The sequence below is a fragment of the Pinus tabuliformis genome, chromosome 4_1, assembly GCF_031772625.1.
Source record: "Pinus tabuliformis cultivar Carrire ecotype Pingquan chromosome 4_1, CPIR1, whole genome shotgun sequence".
Lineage (NCBI taxonomy): Eukaryota > Viridiplantae > Streptophyta > Pinopsida > Pinales > Pinaceae > Pinus > Pinus tabuliformis.
Genome location: NC_142303.1, coordinates 950287807 through 950305949, shown reverse-complemented (window position 1 = coordinate 950305949; position 18143 = coordinate 950287807). Strand labels below are relative to the sequence as shown.

General features: G+C 37.5%; 1 long non-coding RNA gene across 1 annotated transcript; it reads right to left on the bottom strand.

Annotated features, from left to right (window-relative positions):
- Positions 1 to 6461: 6461 nt before the first annotated feature.
- On the bottom strand, positions 6462 to 10830 carry LOC149179286 (uncharacterized). Its single transcript, XR_016258257.1, has 2 exons — positions 6989 to 10830; positions 6462 to 6848 (listed from the first exon to the last, which is right to left on the bottom strand). It is a non-coding gene; the product is annotated as an uncharacterized LOC149179286 (long non-coding RNA).
- Between the last annotated feature and the right edge of the window lie 7313 nt (positions 10831 to 18143).

Here is an 18143-nt window from a genome sequence, read left to right as displayed (position 1 = left end):
ATTTGTTTTCAGAGTTAACATTGGTGGTTTTGTAGGGGTTTTGCTTCATTTATTAAAGAATTTTCTCATCTTTTACACAACTAAGGCTTTCCCCTCAAGATTTTGTATTAGCATATCAATTTTCGAGCTAAAAATCATCACATAAGAATCATAGGTGTTTTGGTCTTTTGTTCCATGCATTTTGGTGAAGAAATTTTGTCACAAGGTTGTTGATCCCATTACTACAGTTGACTAATTGCATGGTTACAGTGCTCTGATTTGAAGTTAGAGTGGCATTATTATGGTCTAGCATAAGTATTCTTGGCATCTAGATTGTCATTGTGCATTGGTTCTTCTCTATTTGCATTTGATATTGGACATTGGTATCTTGTGGGCATATGAGCTACAGCGTGGTTGGCAGTGGTACAGTGAACTTTTGATGCATATTTGGTAAAATGGTCATTGGTTTTTAGACAATAGATTGATATAAAATTGACATTTGCTTCTTGGTTCATATTTTGTTAAGGATAACCTTTGCATCTCTTCACTAACTGCATTTTCACGCTTGCATATTTACATAGTCAAAAATCTAAATGCATTTCATAGTTGAATTGCATATTTGTGTTTTTCTTGTTATCCAAGTCTAGTTTATGGAGGAATTTTCAAATCACTGTTAGTAGTCTCTGTTGTGCTTGGATGCTCTCAAAAGATTCACTAGTTTCTAACTGTCATATGACAAAGTGAAATCCTCAACAAGTCACAAAATTAAAGGTACATATTATTGTTGTGATTCATTGATTCATCATTGGAAGAACTTTTGTTATCCTATCGTAGGTCATTCAACATTGCTCACATTAAAAATCTTGGCTATAAATGTGTTTGAGTGAAGCAACATAACAATAATTTGTATTCTCCAAAGGATTGCTGCTTGGTCCTATTTCATTTGGATATTATTGGTCAATCTAAGTTGACAATCTCATTTACCATTTTCCAAGTTTTGTTTTACTAAAGGATCTTTTCTTATCTCAAATTTTTTAAGTGAAGAATGTTTTAAGGACACTATTGGCATTATGATATATTATTCTAAAACGTCGTCATTGTTTCATTGAGAGTATATTATTGCTTCATCAATAATTTTCATAAGCTAATAACTTTGTGCTCAAACATTTATTCCATATCCAGTTATAAGCACATTGGCAATTTAATTTCTTGAAGTATATGTGTTGTCTCTCTTGAATCAATTGCAATTGTCATATTGCATTTGATCAATCGGTAATTGGAATTGTGAGCTCAACTCATAATTGCAAGATATTGTATTGTGATTATCAAAATTAATTGCAAATTGCTCTCAGATTGTTAACTACTCATCTCTGGTTATCTTGATTAGTTAAGCTAACTTCCTTTTTGCAATATTGCTTATCTAGTGACTTGAAGTTTTGTGCAAGTGGTATAATCTATATTGCGCATTATTCATTAGGCACTAGTCTATATATGTTAATCCTGCTATTGCCTCATTGTCCTTAATTACTTCATTTTGTTAAGATTTACTTTGTTCATTTAATACACGCACTTGCTAATTAATTTAAAGTTTCTTAGAGACGCAGTGATCTTGTTCCGAGTTCTCCTAGGACTACTTGTTCCAACAAGCTTTCCCCTTGTCATCATCATTAGGAACTACCCCCCTTGACTTAGCTAGGAGAAAGTCTAAACGGAGTGAGTAGGGATCAAAGAGACAACCCCTACTCTGAGCATTATGCCTTAGATGTACACTTCAGGCGACAACAAGTGGTTCGAACAAAACTGAAAGATATGATTTCTTCTAGGATAAATTCATCTGTGAACTGCCAAATTTTAACAAAAATGAACACCTTGTATGTAATCAAGATTACAACTAAGAACATAATCAAATCTCTTAATTCGTTAGAGCATATAAGCATAAGAATGCCATGGAATTGTTGACGGTATTGAAAGACTTACGAAAACTTATCATAATCATGTTTTGATTTCATGCTTACAATCATAAAATAATCGAAATCATAATGATTTTTGAGGATTAAAAGATATTTCAAAACTTTGGTAGTTTGAAACAATAAAATAATGTTTGGTATTATCAATCCAATCAACTATATAAAAATCAATATAAGTAATCTATTTACATGGGGGCGGGGCATTTCATTTCAAGAAAATGGAAGGGGATTTGTTACGAGGCCAATAACATCCTTGGTCAAGCTTGGTGCCTCCTTCTAAGTCTCCTCTTTTGGGACATCCAGAAGGAGTGCAACTACCACATTTTTCACAGCAAAATCTTACGACCTAATTTAATCTAGGGGAATATCAAGCTCAATGTCCATCAATAAATCCTCATTCAACCATGGTCAACGTAGGATTGGCCAATTATTGCTAATGAAAAGGCCATACTTCAATGTTGGTTCATAATTCCTACCTCTTTACCCCCCTATGAGTTGGTTCATAATTCCTACCTCTTTATCCCCCTCTATGAAACTCTCTCTGCCCTCTCCACTTTCTTTGCAACATTGGTCTCCTCCTCCCCATGGATTTCTAAAGTTTAATTTTAGTGGCACCTCTAAAGGCAATCCAAGTTTGGTTAGGTTCAATGGAGTAATAAGAATAGCCAAGGATCACACATTCACACCTTTGTCAATACTATGGGCTAATAGTAATATTGTGATTGAGCTTTTTGCTCAAGAATATGGTCTACAATTGACCATTAAAAAACAAATTTCCAAACTAGTGGTGAAGCGATACTTTCAAATTGTCAACTCCATGCTCAAAAGAATCCATCGTGGCTCAACTCCTAGCAATTTTCCCTACATTTCAAATCTAGAAAGCATCCTGGCATGCATAGTAGATCTCCCAAAAATTATGGTTATTGTCACCTCTCATGTTTGACAAAATGGGAATAAGATTGTAGATAAGCTAGGTAATGAATGTTGCACCCTCTTAGTTGCACCTGTCTAACTCTCATGGGACAAACTTAGTCCATCAGTACTAAAAGAACACTATGCTAAGCTAATGCAAACTAATTTGGTTTCCCAATATGGGATGACATAGCACTACTCGAGGGAGGGAGCCTAGGAAGTCGTCCCACCAAGAAATGAATGGGGAGTATGTGACATGCCATCCCTCCCCCACTTGATTATTTTGGCTCATTTCCAAGCAACTTTGAAAGTGATTGTTAGTTACTATAATGAGCCAAGCAACTTTGAAAGTGATGGTTAGTTACTATAACAAAGGTTTCGACACCTCAATGATGAGATCCTCTCCTCACTCATCGCCCTTGGGTTGAGAGGTTTCTCCACATTCAAAGCACCCCTCCTTAGCTCCTTCACTTAACTGACCTACTATTTTCCTCCCCCACACTATATCGTGGGAATTCCTCTATTCTAGCTTTTAGCGTTAGTGCTTCTTCTTCTCCTTGAAAGGTTTTCCAGGCACTATGATAGTTAATTGGGTGGGTTCACTATTTGCTTTTCTCTTATTGGTCTTGTAACTATCCATGGTGGAATTCCATTCCTCCCTTCCTATATGCATCTTATTCTATTTCTTTGCCTCTCCTTCCTCCTTCAATTATGACCAAGAAACATGGTTGGAGAGAGAGGAAGCGTTTAAGGATCTAGAGAAGGTTCATGTGCTCAATTACAAGATGAGTCCTCAGCTAGGCAATATCAAGCCCAAACTCCTTTGGAAATTTAATAGGAGTTGCATGAGGTCAAGAGAGGCTACTAAAGAGAGATTGTCTCTATGATTCAAAAACAATCTCAGAGGTGGATACATGGGTATTGGATGCAATGCACACTACATGAAGACAAAATCAATATCTACACACCATAGACCTATATTGGCAACTAAAGATGCTCCTATGCAAGGTGCTCCTAGATTACAATGATGCCAAGGATGAAAAATTGCCCATGTGTGATGAGATGCAACTCTAGATTAAAGACATGGATATGCAACTGGTTGGCATTGAAGGACATCTAGGCCCTCCTTCAAGCCCAGACAATACTAGTAAGCACGCTAAAGGGCCCCTTTGGTGGATCCCTCTGTTTCTTCATATAATGCATGACAACTATTTGGTTTCATAGTTTTATAGTTACTCTACTAATTGTCAACCTAGGCATTCTCATTTACTAGTCAATTTTAGTTCTAAATAGCATAACTTTGTCTATTTTTTGTATAAATTTTGATTTTAAACCTTTTTTTGACAGTAAAACCTTTTGCATTGCCATTGGTCTGTTTTTCCTAGTAGGAGAGCAGAAGCATGCAATAACTCTCTAACTATGTAATTTCATGAAAGATCAATAAAACCTTTAAGTTGCAAAAAAAATAGTATTATTATAATTTTTTGTTTGGATACTTGTGTGATTGATGATATGATCATTAAGATCTTCCGGAAAATCAAAGTAGAATTATTGGTCGACAAGTTTCAAATCCTCAATCTAGGTTCATCATCAAAACCAGGGACTGATGATGAACCTAGATTGAGGTTCGAAACGCGTCGACCAATAATTCTCCATGTGATTTTCCGAAAGATCTTAATCATCATATAATTTTTTGATTATTTATTTATGATATAGTACACATCATGACAATCATTCATACCTTTTATAACATTCAAAATTAATAATCATATATTATAATTCTAAAAACCTAATTATCCCTATTTTAAACATTCAAATAGAAAATTAATAATCATATGACATGATCATAAAAACCCAATCAACCAGCTTTGAAAGATATCCTAATTGTAGAGAGTGTAGCAGTTTCGCTTAGCTTGTAAGTCCTCGAAATAAGAGGCAAAAAATAATCAATGAACAAATTTTAAACTCATCTATATTCATCCTTACACCGAGGGCAAAAAAGGCAGTCTTCATGAACATATGAACAACCATCTTACATAACTTACAACCAATATTATGAAACATCCAACATTAAAGCATCACTGAAATTCAACCACAAATCAATCGATTGAAACCCTTGTAACTTGGGAACATCACTTACAGAAAATGGGATTGCATAATAAAAACTCGTAAAATTAAAGTGATAAAGCTGCAAATTTGTTCGTTTCCATACAGTCACTCAGATTCTCCATTTTCTCCCCTCCCAGATCTTGCTTGGAGTATCAAGAATTCAATCTTGCTTGGAGTATCAAGAATTCAAGCATAGAATCATCCACAATTCAAGTGTCCATTACTGAGAAGTACTCTACAACAAAGTTTCCATTTCCATGAGTAGCACAGATGTGCATAAAATTTCTATGAATAGCACAGTTGTGCATAAATTGAATAATTCAAGTGTCCATTACTACTGAGAAGTACTCTACAACAAAGTTTCCATGAGTAGCACAGATGTGCATAAAATTTCCATGAGTAGCACAGTTGTACATAAATTGAATTACTACTGAGAAGTACTCTACAACAAAGTTTCCATGAGTAGCACAGATGTGCATAAAATTTCCATGAGTAGCACAGTTGTACATAAATTGAATAATTCAAGTGTCCATTACTGAGAAGTACTCTACAACAAAGTTTCCATGAGTAGCACAGATGTGCATAAAATTTCCATGAGTAACACAGTTGTGCATAAATTGAATAACTGGTCAACGGACTTATCCTTTTGTGTCAAGCAATTGGTCAATAAACAAAGGAAGAGAATACCAAAGAAATACAGGAAGGTGTTTGAAGCGGATCAAATTGGTATAAAAATTATATCAATAGAAGTAGAGACCAGATCTGGGAAAGGTGTTTGAAATTACTCAAATTTATTATTTATATTAAAAATATATTAGTAAAATAATAAAATTTCAATTTTATGAGGTTCTGAACGCACCTTGTTCTTTGTTTTATCCAGGTTCAATTCCACATGTAAGTTGTTAAATATACTTTTATTGTTAAATATACTTTTAATGTTATAGTAATGATTCATAATTAGTTGAACATACAAAGAAACAGGGCATATAACTATTAAAATACAAAAATTGAAAGTAACATATTCCAGGCATGCACATTACTTTCTTTCCCAAATAACATCTCAAAAAGCACAGTGCTTAAAGTGTACTTTGAATAAACTTATTACTTTGCTTTCACAAAAATTGAAAGTAACATATTCCAGGCATGCACACTACTTTCTTTCCCAAATAACATCTCAAAAAGCACAGTGCTTAAAGTGTACTTTGAATAAACTTATTACTTTGCTTTCACAAAAATTGAAAGTAACATATTCCAGGCATGCACACTACTTTCTTTCCCAAATAACATCTCAAAAAGCACAGTGCTTAAAGTGTACTTTGAATAAACTTATTACTTTGCTTTCACTTTCATTAGGTATTTTGGATTTTTGGTTTTTTAACTATATCCCCATTGAATATCCAGAATTTTGCAATCAACATAAACTCAGATCATTGAACCACCTAAACTTCTTCCTCTTTTCTTCTAAGAGGAATCACAACAAACTGAAAACAAAACTTGACAATAAAAATGGAAAAACAGATTGATTAGCTTGGCCAACATACAAAAGCAGACTAAAAACAACCCCACTGCTTGAGGCTACTAATCTCACAATATTCTTAAAAGATAACCAAATCTTAAAAGACAACCAAAAAAAAGCACTGCTTGAGGCTACTAATCTCACAATATTGTTCAAAGATAACCAAATCTTAAGAGAACCAAAAAAAAAGCACTGTTTGAGCCTACTAATCTCACAATATTCTTAAAAGTTAACCAAAATATTTTGAAAAGTTAACCAAAAAAATAGGCTTCCGATCATTCCACTTACTGCTGCTAGGTTGCAAGGTCAATCTGAACCCAAGGAGGAACAGGAGCAGCCGACTCCACAAAATGACATTTGAATCCCTGGAATAGAATCAACCCATTTTTTTACTACAAAGATTTGTATTACAGATCATAACAAACTGGATTAAAAGCTTACCCTGAGAACTTGCGTGCCAAGTAGAGGAATGACAAATCAGGACAAACTGGATTAAAAAGCTTACCCTGAGAACTTGTGTGCCAAGTGGAGGAATGACTTGCAAAGTTGTAGTGACCTTTTGCAGATATCCCACAGTACCCTATGAAAGGTTAGCTTGCTTGGGTTTCACTTGCCTATTCCTCAGATCGACCTTGTTTCCGCAGAGAACAGAACCCAGACAAGAAAACGGCCACAAAAGCCGGCAAATCCACAAACAAAATCTGGAGGCAATGGCATGAGTGGGTAGAAATAACAGGGATGTGCAGTGAGGAATAAAGGCATGGGAGGGGTTGGTAAGACTGAGCAGAGCAAATCGACCAAGTCTTCCCAATCGTCCCATGCCTAATATTCCCACACTGCAGAGCATCCCTGTAACAACCCACAACGTTCTGTTCTTTGCTGCCTCAATGTAAATGGTCAGTGGGGTAACATTCATATAAATAGCAGATCGCGCACAAAGTCCTCGTTCCCTCGGATAAATAGGGTAATCGCCAAATATAATGTTCGGCGCGTTTCAGCGGTAAATCATGGTTCCCTCCTCGGATAAATAGGGGAATTGCCAAATATAATGTTCCGCGTTTTTCAGCGGTAAATCAAGCTTCCAGTTCTGTGGGTCAAATTGCTTTCAGCAGAAAGAAATTCTGATGCTGTTACACTCATTTGGTGCTAGCAAGAAGACAGCTGTAATATCCAAAAGAGCGTAGATATTTTATGGACAAATAAAGCAAATTAGTTCACAGGGGCAACCAGAATGCGTACATGCCCTTCATTAGATTTTCTACTTGGTTACGTATACAGCCTCGCGCATTAATGGATATCACAGCATATATTGATATCCGTTCACCTAACCACAACACTCATAACTATAATACAAGTTTCGGACAGATAATACATAATACAACCAAATATTCCAATTACGCCAGAAATGACTAGTGAAAACCACCCAGACATTTGATTGCCAAGCATGACCCATAACATCAAAGGTTTCGATCATAAGAACGTGACAAAATTCGAAGCTTTCGTAACATGGTCGACAAACATGGGGTTTGATTAATAAAAATGATATACCATCTTGCTTAAAGTTAGACCATATACACAACATTTCTTACCAAATTCAAATTTCCACAACATTGACTCTATAACGAAAATCCAATTCTGAAGGTAGGTTTTGATGATATGACCAAGGCGTTTGTGTTTTTAAAAGCAAAAATGAACCTCGGATATATATAAATTGAAAATCCATTCCAATTTTTAGAAAACAATACAATTAAGATTACAAAAATTAACACCTTGTATATAATCAAGATTACAATTAAGAACAGAATCAGATCTCTTAATTTGTTAGAGCATATAAGCATAAAAATCTCATGGAATCATTGAAGGTATTGAAAGATATAGGAAAATTAGTCTTAATCATGTTTTGAATTTCATACTTATAGTCATGAAATAACCAAAATCACAATGATTTTGAGGATAAAAAAAAATTTCAAAATTTTGGCCGTTTGAAACAATAAAATGATGTCCAACATTATCAATTCAATCAATTATATAAAAATCAATAAGAGTAATCTATCTACATGGGGCCCATTTCATTTCAAGAAAATGGAAGGGGATTTGTTTTGAGGCCAACACATCCTTAATCAAGCTTGGTGCCTCCATCTAGGTCTCAATCAACTATATAAAAATCAATAAGAGTAATCTATTTACATATGGGCCCATTTCATTGCAAGAAAATGGAAAGGGATTTGTTTTGAGGCCATCAAATCCTTAATCAAGCTTCGTGCCTCCATCTAGGTCTCAATCTAGGAGTACCACTGTCACATTTTTCACAGCAAAATCTTACCACCTAATTTAATCTAGAGTAAGATCATGCACAATGTCCATGAATAAATCCTCATTCATCCATGTCAGCGTAGGATTGGCCAAATTATTGCCAATGAAAAGGCCATACTTCACTGTTGGCTCATAATTCCTACCTCTTTATCCCCCTCTGTGAAACTCTCGTTGCCCTCTCCATTTTCTTTGGAGCATTGGTCTCCTCCTCCCCATGGATTTCTCAACTTTAATTTCGATGGCACCTCTAAGGGCAATCCAAGTTTGTCTAGCTTCAGTGGAGTAATAGGAATAGCCAAGGATCACTCATTCACACCTTCGTCGATGCTATGGGCTATAATAGTAATATTGTGATTAAGCTTTTTGCTCAAGAATATGGTCTACAATTGACCATTAAAAACAAATTTCCAAAATAGTGGTAACGAGATACTTTCAAATGATCATCTCCATGCTCAAAAGAATCCATCATGGCTCAACTCCTAGCAAATTTTCCTATAGTTGGAATCTAGAAAGCATACTGGCACGCATAGTAGATCGTCTCCCAAAACTTATGGTTATCATCACCTCTCATGTTTGACAAAAAGAAAATAATATTGTAGTCTGTAGATATGCTAGCTAATGAATGTTGCACCATCTTAGTCGCACTTGTCAAACTCTCATGGGATAAACTTTGTCCATCAATACTGAAAGAACACTATGCTAAGCTAATGCAAGTTAATTTGGCTTCCACATATGGGCTGACATGGGACTGGTCAAGTGGGAGGGAGCCTAGGAAGTCGTCCCAACAAGAAATGAATGGGGACGATGTGACATGCCATCCCTCCCCCACTTCATTATTCTGGTTCATTTCAAAGCAACTTTGAAAGTGATGGTTATTTACTACAAGAAAGTTTTCATCGCCCAAGAAGGACGAGGTATTAATGTTATAGTTTGTGTAATGATGTTTTATCGGCCAAGGAGGATGAGGTATTAATGTTATAGTATGTGTAATGATGTTAGTGTGTTTACTCCCTATCGTCACCTCAATGATGAGATCCTCTCCTCACTCATCACCCTTGGATTGAGAAGTTTTTCCACATTCAAAGCATCCCCTCCTTGGCTCCATCACTTGGCAAACCTACTATTTTCCTCCCCACACTCTGTTGTGGAAATTCCTTTATTCTAGCTTTTAGCATTAGTGCTTCTTCTTCTCCTTGAAAGGTTTCCCTGGCACTATGATAGTTAATTGGGTGGGTTCATTGTTTGCTTTTCTCTTATTAGTCTTGTAATTGTCTATGATCGAATTCCAATCCTCCCTTCCTATATGGTTGGGCATTGTTTGACTTCATTTGACTGCGATTTTTGTGGGAGTATCTTAATTTGGGCAGGCCGCATATTCTGGCACAAATACCGAGATTTTCTGGGAAGGTTGACCAGCGTTGACTGCAGCAACTTTGACTGCAACATTGACTTGCGTTGACCGACTTTGACTGAGAATTTCAAGACTGTTTTGGGTTGATTTGGACTATCTTTGGAGGCCGAGTTGATTGGGTTTGACCGTGCTGATTTGGAGGAGACTCTCTGTTGGTTTGACCAGTGTTGACTTTCTGGTTAGGGCACCCTATTGACTGCAGTTTGACTGGATTGTTTTACATTGATTGGGCAAATAAATTTTGTATGATGTACTCTCTCTCTCTACTGAACTTTTGAAAAATAATAAGAAGATTTGATCAAAGGGTTTTCCCCACATTGGGTTTTTTCCCTGACATCTGCCAAATATTGTGCCCTCTTGCCTTGGCTTATCTTCTTCTTATTGTTTATGTTCTATCTACATTTGCTATCAATGTTAATGTGGTTGCTAATCTGGAAATTGATATTGGACTAATAAAAAAAATTGAAGTAAATTGCTCTAAAACATATAGAACATACCATTGTTATCTAAAATTAACATGGTATCAGAGGTAAGGTGAAGACAAAGCCCAAGCAAGAGTGGGAAGAGCAATCATTGAGATTTGTTGGACAAGGACAAGATTCAATGGCTCATCTTACTTTAAATCTGATGACAAACTCAATGATAAGTTTGATTATCATGCATGGAAGATGTCTCTTGCCTTGACTTTGGAAGAGCATGATACTATGGACTATGTGAAGGGAAAGATTGTTGAACCTCTTTCAAACGCACCGGCTGCCGCTAAGACAAAGTACAAGAAGGGTGAATTCAAAGCTAAGAAGATCATCAGAGATTCTATTCATAAGCATTTAGTTGCTTACATCTCTGATTTGGGCACATCTAAGGAAATGTATGACAAGTTGGTTAGCATGTTTAAAGCTAGCAATGCAAACCAAGTCCTCTTCCTCAAGAACAAGTTGAAGGACATAAAGAAGGGAAGAGGAGAAGATATCCAATCCTACTTCATGAGGATCACCGAAATCAAAAATGATCTTCTATCAATTGGAGAAGTTATTCAACTCACTCTCATTGCCCTTGGAGGTCTCCCTCGTGAATGGGATGTGTTCAACACTACTATCCTCAACAATCACCGAATTCCAGGTTTTGATTAATTGTTGACTAGATGTACTCAAGAAAAAACAATGATGATAGAGAGAGACATGCCTTCAAATAGGAATGATCCTGTTGCATTCTCTGCTCATGCTAAAAAGAAGAACAATGCAGGTTCAAAGAAGCAAAGTCAAGGAAGATCGGGATTCAAAGATGGAAGAAAGGATAGATGCTTCATTTGTAATAGGTTTGGCCACTATGCTAGGGAGTGTCCTAATAAAACTGATACACCTCGAGATGATGACACCAACAACTGCAACAATTTCAAGGGCAACAACAATCAAAGGAATGGCAAGTTCAACAACAAAGGAAAAAAGAATGCTCCCGCTACTCAACATGGAAATGGTCAACCACCCAAAAGATCAAGAAACTCCAGATATGATGAATCTATGTTGTAGATAACAAGCAAAAAGAATTTTATCTTATATCTGCCCTCTCTACTGCCTCTCCTCCAGATACCTTAGGAAATTGGTTGATTGATAGTGGTCACTGGGTATAAGGGAGCTCTTTCAAATCTGATAGAAAATGATACAAATTTGGAAATCATTCTTGGAGACAATGCCACCTATCCCGTGAAAAGAGTTGGGAATGTTACTCTTCAATTGAATCAAGGTAACACCATTCATCTACAAAAATTACTATATGTACCTGATGTAAAGAAGAACCCGGTATCTATCTTGGCAATGGAGGACAAAGGATTCAAGGTGGGCATTCATTGACAGAAAGGTACATGTTTGGAAAAGAAAATTCAAAGAAGCATTTACTCTTGGATTCAAAGTTGATAGCCTATATCAAGTTGAAGGAAGTCCACTGGGAGTTATGTCTTGCGACCCATCTCTTCAATCTGAATTACAGCACCGAAAATTTGTTCATCTTCATTATAAAGCCCTACCCGATGCAAGGAAGATGGTGACGGGTATGCCCGAATTTAAAGTAGAACATGAAAGGTGTTTGTCAGGGATTTGCCGAATGAAAACATACAAGGGGACCATTCCCCTCAAGTGATAGCAAGACTACTGATATTTTGCAATTGGTTCATTCTAATCTATCTGGTATGTTGCATGTGACATCTTTGGGAGGATATTTATATTATGTTATATTTGTGGATGACTTCTCTCACAAAACTTGGATTTATTTCTTGAAGAAGAAGGATGAAGTGTTCACATGGTTCCGCTCTTTCAAAGCCTTAGTTGAAAATCAAACAGGGAAGAAAATCAAAATATTGAGGATCGATAATGGAACCGAACATGAATCAAATGAGTTCAATGACTATTGTAGAGAAGCTGGCATTAAGAGGGAGACTACTACCGCATATACTCCTGAACAAAATGGAGTTGTTGAAAGAAAGAATAGTTCCACTATAGAAGCCACCGGTGCCATGCTTCATGATCAAAGCCTTCCGAAGTTCCTATAGAGAGAAGTTGCCAACATTGTCATGTATGTTCAAAATAGATGCCCTCACATCAAGCATTGAACTCCAAAACTCTCGAAGAAGTTTTCATGGGTAAGAAACTTGATGTTTCTCATTTTAGAATTTTTGGTGGCCCCGTGTATTTTCATGTGCCGAAAGAAAAGAGAAGCAAATTGGATGCATCTAGGAAGCAAGGAACATTTGTGGGCTATATTGAAACTTCAAAGGCGTATAGAATCTATGTGTCTGGTCAAAGAGAAATGGAAATAAGTCATGATATCACCTTCGATGAAGATGCTGCCCTTGGGAAAATTAGGAACCTTCCTATTCCAAGGAAAGACAAAGAAGCAGATACATGAAAACAGGGAGAACCGCAAGATGAGCCGATGCCCGATGCTAAAGGACCGATGGGTCCCATTGATCCACCTCCTCATGAGCCCTCTTCCTCAAAAAGGAGACCCTCATGGCTCAGGGACACTCTCAAAGATGCCGACAGACATATTGCACCAAGGGGGACATTTCGTGAAAGTAAGAAGTCAAATAGGTACCAAGGGTACTTAGCTGCCATGAGCACCATTGTTCAAACTGAGCCTTGCACATTCAAAGAAGTTGTGAAGCACCAAGTTTGGAAAGATGCTATGAACGAAGAGTACGAGTCGATTATGAATAATGATATCTAGGATGTGGTCCCTAGACCCAAGGACAAATTCGTTGTCACCTCGAAATGGCTCTACAAGATCAAGCATGGATCTAATGGAAGTGCTGAAAAGTTCAAGCCCAGGTTTGTTGCTCGAGGCTTCTCTCAAAAGGAGGTGTGGACTATGATGAGATATTTGCACCAGTTGCCTGATATACCACCATTTGTTCGATCATTGCCATTGTTGCCTCTCAGGATGGAATTTACATCAAATGGATGTCAAGACCGCCTTCTTGCATGGTTCACTTAAGGAGGAAGTCTATGTAGAGGGGGTTCAAAGTTCTAGATCGAAAGACACATGTATGGAAGTTGAAGAAAGCCCTCTCTGGGTTTAAGCAAACTCCCTGAGCTTGGTATGAAAGGATCGACAGCTATCTGATGAAATTGGGTTTTACAAGAAGTGAAGTTGATCTGAACCTTTACTTCAAGGTTGAAAATGATAGACCTCTCATCTGGGTACTTTATGTGGACGATCTCTTTCTGACAAGTGCATACCCTCTTATTTGTCAATGCAAGAGGGAGTTGGCATCTGAATTCGTGATGGACCTAGGATTGATGCACTACTTCCTAGGCTTGGAGGTCTGGCAAAATCCAGGTGAGATTTTCCTTTCCCAAGGAAAATACATTGTGAAGCTACTTGAAAGATTTGGGATGGTGGATTGTAAGTCCATGACTACTCTGATGGAACTTAACTTCAAAAAGTTATACGGAAGTGCTGTTGGGCTCAATTTGGGAAATCCTTCTGAGTATCGTCAACTCGTGGGGACCCTGATGTTCTTGGTGAACTCCCACCCAGAAATATGCATTGCAATGAATACATTGAGTCAATTTATGGTCGAGCCTCATCACATACATTGGATTGCTGCAAAGAATTTCTTGAGATATCTCCGGGGCAAAATCACCTATGGACTGAGATAAACTATCGGGAATTTGTGGCTCCATGGTTATTCTGATGCTCACTGGGCTAGTAGTGTGGTGGATCGTAAGAGCACATCGAGATGTTGCTTCTCACTAGGTTATGCTTCGATATCCTGGATGAGCAGGAAGCAAAAATCGATTGCTTTGAGCACCGCAGAGGCCGAATATATTGCTGCTAGTATGGCCTCCTCTGAAGTTGTTTGGTTGAGGAAGCTCTTTAGTGAGTTGTTTGGGCATGTGTTGGACACCACCGTGATCTACTACGACAACCAAAGTGGGATTCGTCTTTCTGAGAATCCCATGTTTCATGACCGCTCCAAGCATATTGATATCAGGTACCACTTTATCCGGGATATGGTACAACGGGGAGCAATAAGGCTCCATCACATTGGGATTAATGAACAGGTTGCAGATATTCTTACGAAGCCCCTCGGGAAGGTCAAATTCTTAACCTTCCGTGAACGACTTGGAGTTGTGGAGAGACCCTCTTATGAGGATCCCGTTTGAGTTGGATATTGAGCTCTTGGAGCTCCGAGTGGCTTGGGACTCTTCTAGGAGCTATGAGCGACCATAGGGTGAGTGGTTCACCTTCCCCTAGAGGTGCGCTGTGTACAGGGTGAGTGGTTCACCTTCCCCTGTGATACCCCATGATGGTTGATATATGCATAGGATGAGTGGTTCACCTTCTCCTATGGCATATGAGCAGGATAAGTGGTTCACCTTCTCCTATCGATACATCCTACCCATGCAGTCTGAGACTCATGGGAAGTACCTCTCATTTGGCCAATGAGTTGGGAAATAAGGATAGGGACCATAGTACTACCGATCAACGCATCGTGTACTACTGTACTCACTATGCTAAGATGTTTGATATTGATCTGGGATCAATGGAGACTGACTTCAGGTCAGTGGAGAGTGGTATGATACACTCTCGATCATTTCTTCTTCATTATTTCTTCATGGTTCAACAGAGCAGAGGAGGGATGTCAGAGATGGTACAAATTGACAAATGGTTTGGCAAGTGGATTTCTCCCTAGTTGAAAGGGAGTGTTAAAATTGGCAACTAGGGCCAAACTTCACCTTGGACAGCTCATTTGATGGAGATGATATTTTTATTGGATTCCTCTTTCGGAGAGGTGCAAGATTGATCTAAATATCATCTCATTCTGACAAGTAGAAATGGAATTATGAATTTATTTCTTCTATGGACAAATTGACAAGATCGGCCACAAGTCTAATGTAGGCTCATGAAACCCAACAGAAGTGTCTCTTCACCCTCAACGTTGTGTATAAATAGAAGAGGTACTTTCCTCATTTAGACACACCTCAACACACATCATTCTCTCTTCATCTGATTGGGTCGTACAAATCACAAGCAGCCTATTCTTCTCCACACAAGCAAAGGTTTGACTGGGCATTTCTATTTTTTGCGTTGACCGAGTTGCAACTAGCTTTGACCAGCGTTGGTCGGGCATTGTTTGACTTCATTTGACTGCGATTTTTGTGGGAGAATCTCGTGTTTGTGCAGGCCGCATATTCTAGCACAGATACCGAGATTTTTTGGGCAGGTGGACCAGCGCTGACTGCAGCAACTTTGACTGTAGTGTTGACCGACTTTGACTGAGAATTTTAGCACTGTTTTGGGCTGATTTGGACTTTCTTTGGAGGCCGAGTTGACTAGGTTTGACTGAGCTGATTTGGAAGAGACTTTCTGTTGGTTTGACCAACGTTGACTTTCCAATTAGGGCATCCTATTGACTACAGTTTGACTGGACTGTTTTACAGTGATTGGGCAAGTAAATTTTGTATGATGTACTCTCTCTCTCTCTCTGCTGAAATTTTGAAGAATAATAAAAAGATTTTATCAAAGGGTTTTCCCCACATTAGAGTTTTTCCTTGGCATCCGCCAAATATTGTGTCTTTTGCTTACTGTTTATGTTCTAGCTGCATTTACTATCAATGTTAATGTGATTGCTAATATAGAAATTGATATTGGGTTTAATAAGAAAAATTGAAGTAAATTACTCTAAAGCATAAGGCATACCATTGTTATCTAAAATTAACAGCATCTTATTCTATTTCTTTGCCTCTCCTTCCTCCTTCAATTATGACCAGGAAACATGGTTGAAGAAAAAGAGGAGCAAGCATTTAAGGATCTAGAGAAGGTTCATGTGCTCAATTTCAAATTGAGTCTTCAGCTAGGCAATATCAAGCCCAAATTCCTATGGATATTCAATAGGAGTTGCATGAGGTCAAGAGAGAGACTACTAAAGAGAGAGATTCTCTCTCTGATTCATAAATAATCTCAAAGGTGAATACATGGGTATTGGATGCAAAGCACACTAGAGGAAGACAAGATCAATATCTATGCACCATAGACCTATACTGCCAACTGAAGATGCTCCTGAGAAAGGTGCTCCTAGACTGCAATGACCCAAGGATGAAAAATTGTTCGTGCGTAATGAGATGCAGCTCCAGATTAAAGACATGAACATGCAACGAGTTGGCATTGAAGGACAGCTAGGCCCTCCTTCAGGCCTAGACAAGACTAGTAAGCACCCTAAAGAACCCAATGTGGTGGATCCATCTGTTTCTTCATACAATGCATGATAGCTCTTTGGTTTCATAGTTTTATAGTTACTCTACTGATTGTCAACCTAGGCATTCTCGTTTACTAGTCAAATTTAGTTCTAAATAGCATAGTTGTCTATTTTTTGTATAAATTTTAATTTTAAACATTTTTTTATTGACAAAAAAACCTTTTGCATTGCCACTGGTCTGGTTTTCCTAGTAACAAAGCAGAGGCATGCAATAACTCTCTATGTAATTTCATAGAAAATTAATAAAACTTCTAATTACCAAAAAAAAATTATTATTATAATTTTTTATTATTGATTTATAATATAGTACACATCATGGCAATCATTCATGCCTCTCCTATAATATTCAAAATCAATAATCATATATTATAATTATAAAAACCTAATTATCCATATTTTAGACATTTATAATCAGAATTAATAATCATCTGACATAATCATAAAAACCCAATCAACCATGCTTTGAAAGATATCCCAATTGTAGAGAGTGTAGGAGTGTCGCTTGTAAGTCCCCGAAAGAATGGGCAATAAATAATCAATAAACAAATTTTAAACTCATCTGTATTCATCCTTACACCTAGGGCAAAAAGGACAGTCTTCATGAACATATGAACAACCATCTTACATAACTTACAACCAACATTGCACGCGATGTGCATGTTATGACGGTCGGGGCGGATGGTTTGCACACCCCCCGACCCGTTTCGAATCCTGCAGCGCCGCTGCCGCAGTCCATTTGCCCTGATGCTGGCGTATATGTGTGTCCATGGTGATTAATCAATGATTTGACGGTTGTCAGCGTAGTTCTGACACGTATTTGTAATATATGTATAAAAAAAAGAGGGCCCATGATGCTTCTATAGGGAACTAGCCCCGCCCATTTAAAAAAAAAAAACTTACAACCAACATTATGAAACATCCAACATTAAAGCCTCGCTGAAATTCCAACCACAAATCAATCGATTGGAGCCCTTGTAACTTAGGAACATCACTTACAGAAAATGGGATAGCAACACTGCATAATAAAAACTAGCATAACTAAAGTGAGGAGCGGTAAATTTGTTCGTTTCCCTACAGTCACTCGGATTCTCCATTTTCTCCCCTCCTAGATTAGATCATGCTTGGAGCATCAAGAATTTAGACATGGAATTATCCACAATTCAAGTGTCCATTACTGAGAAG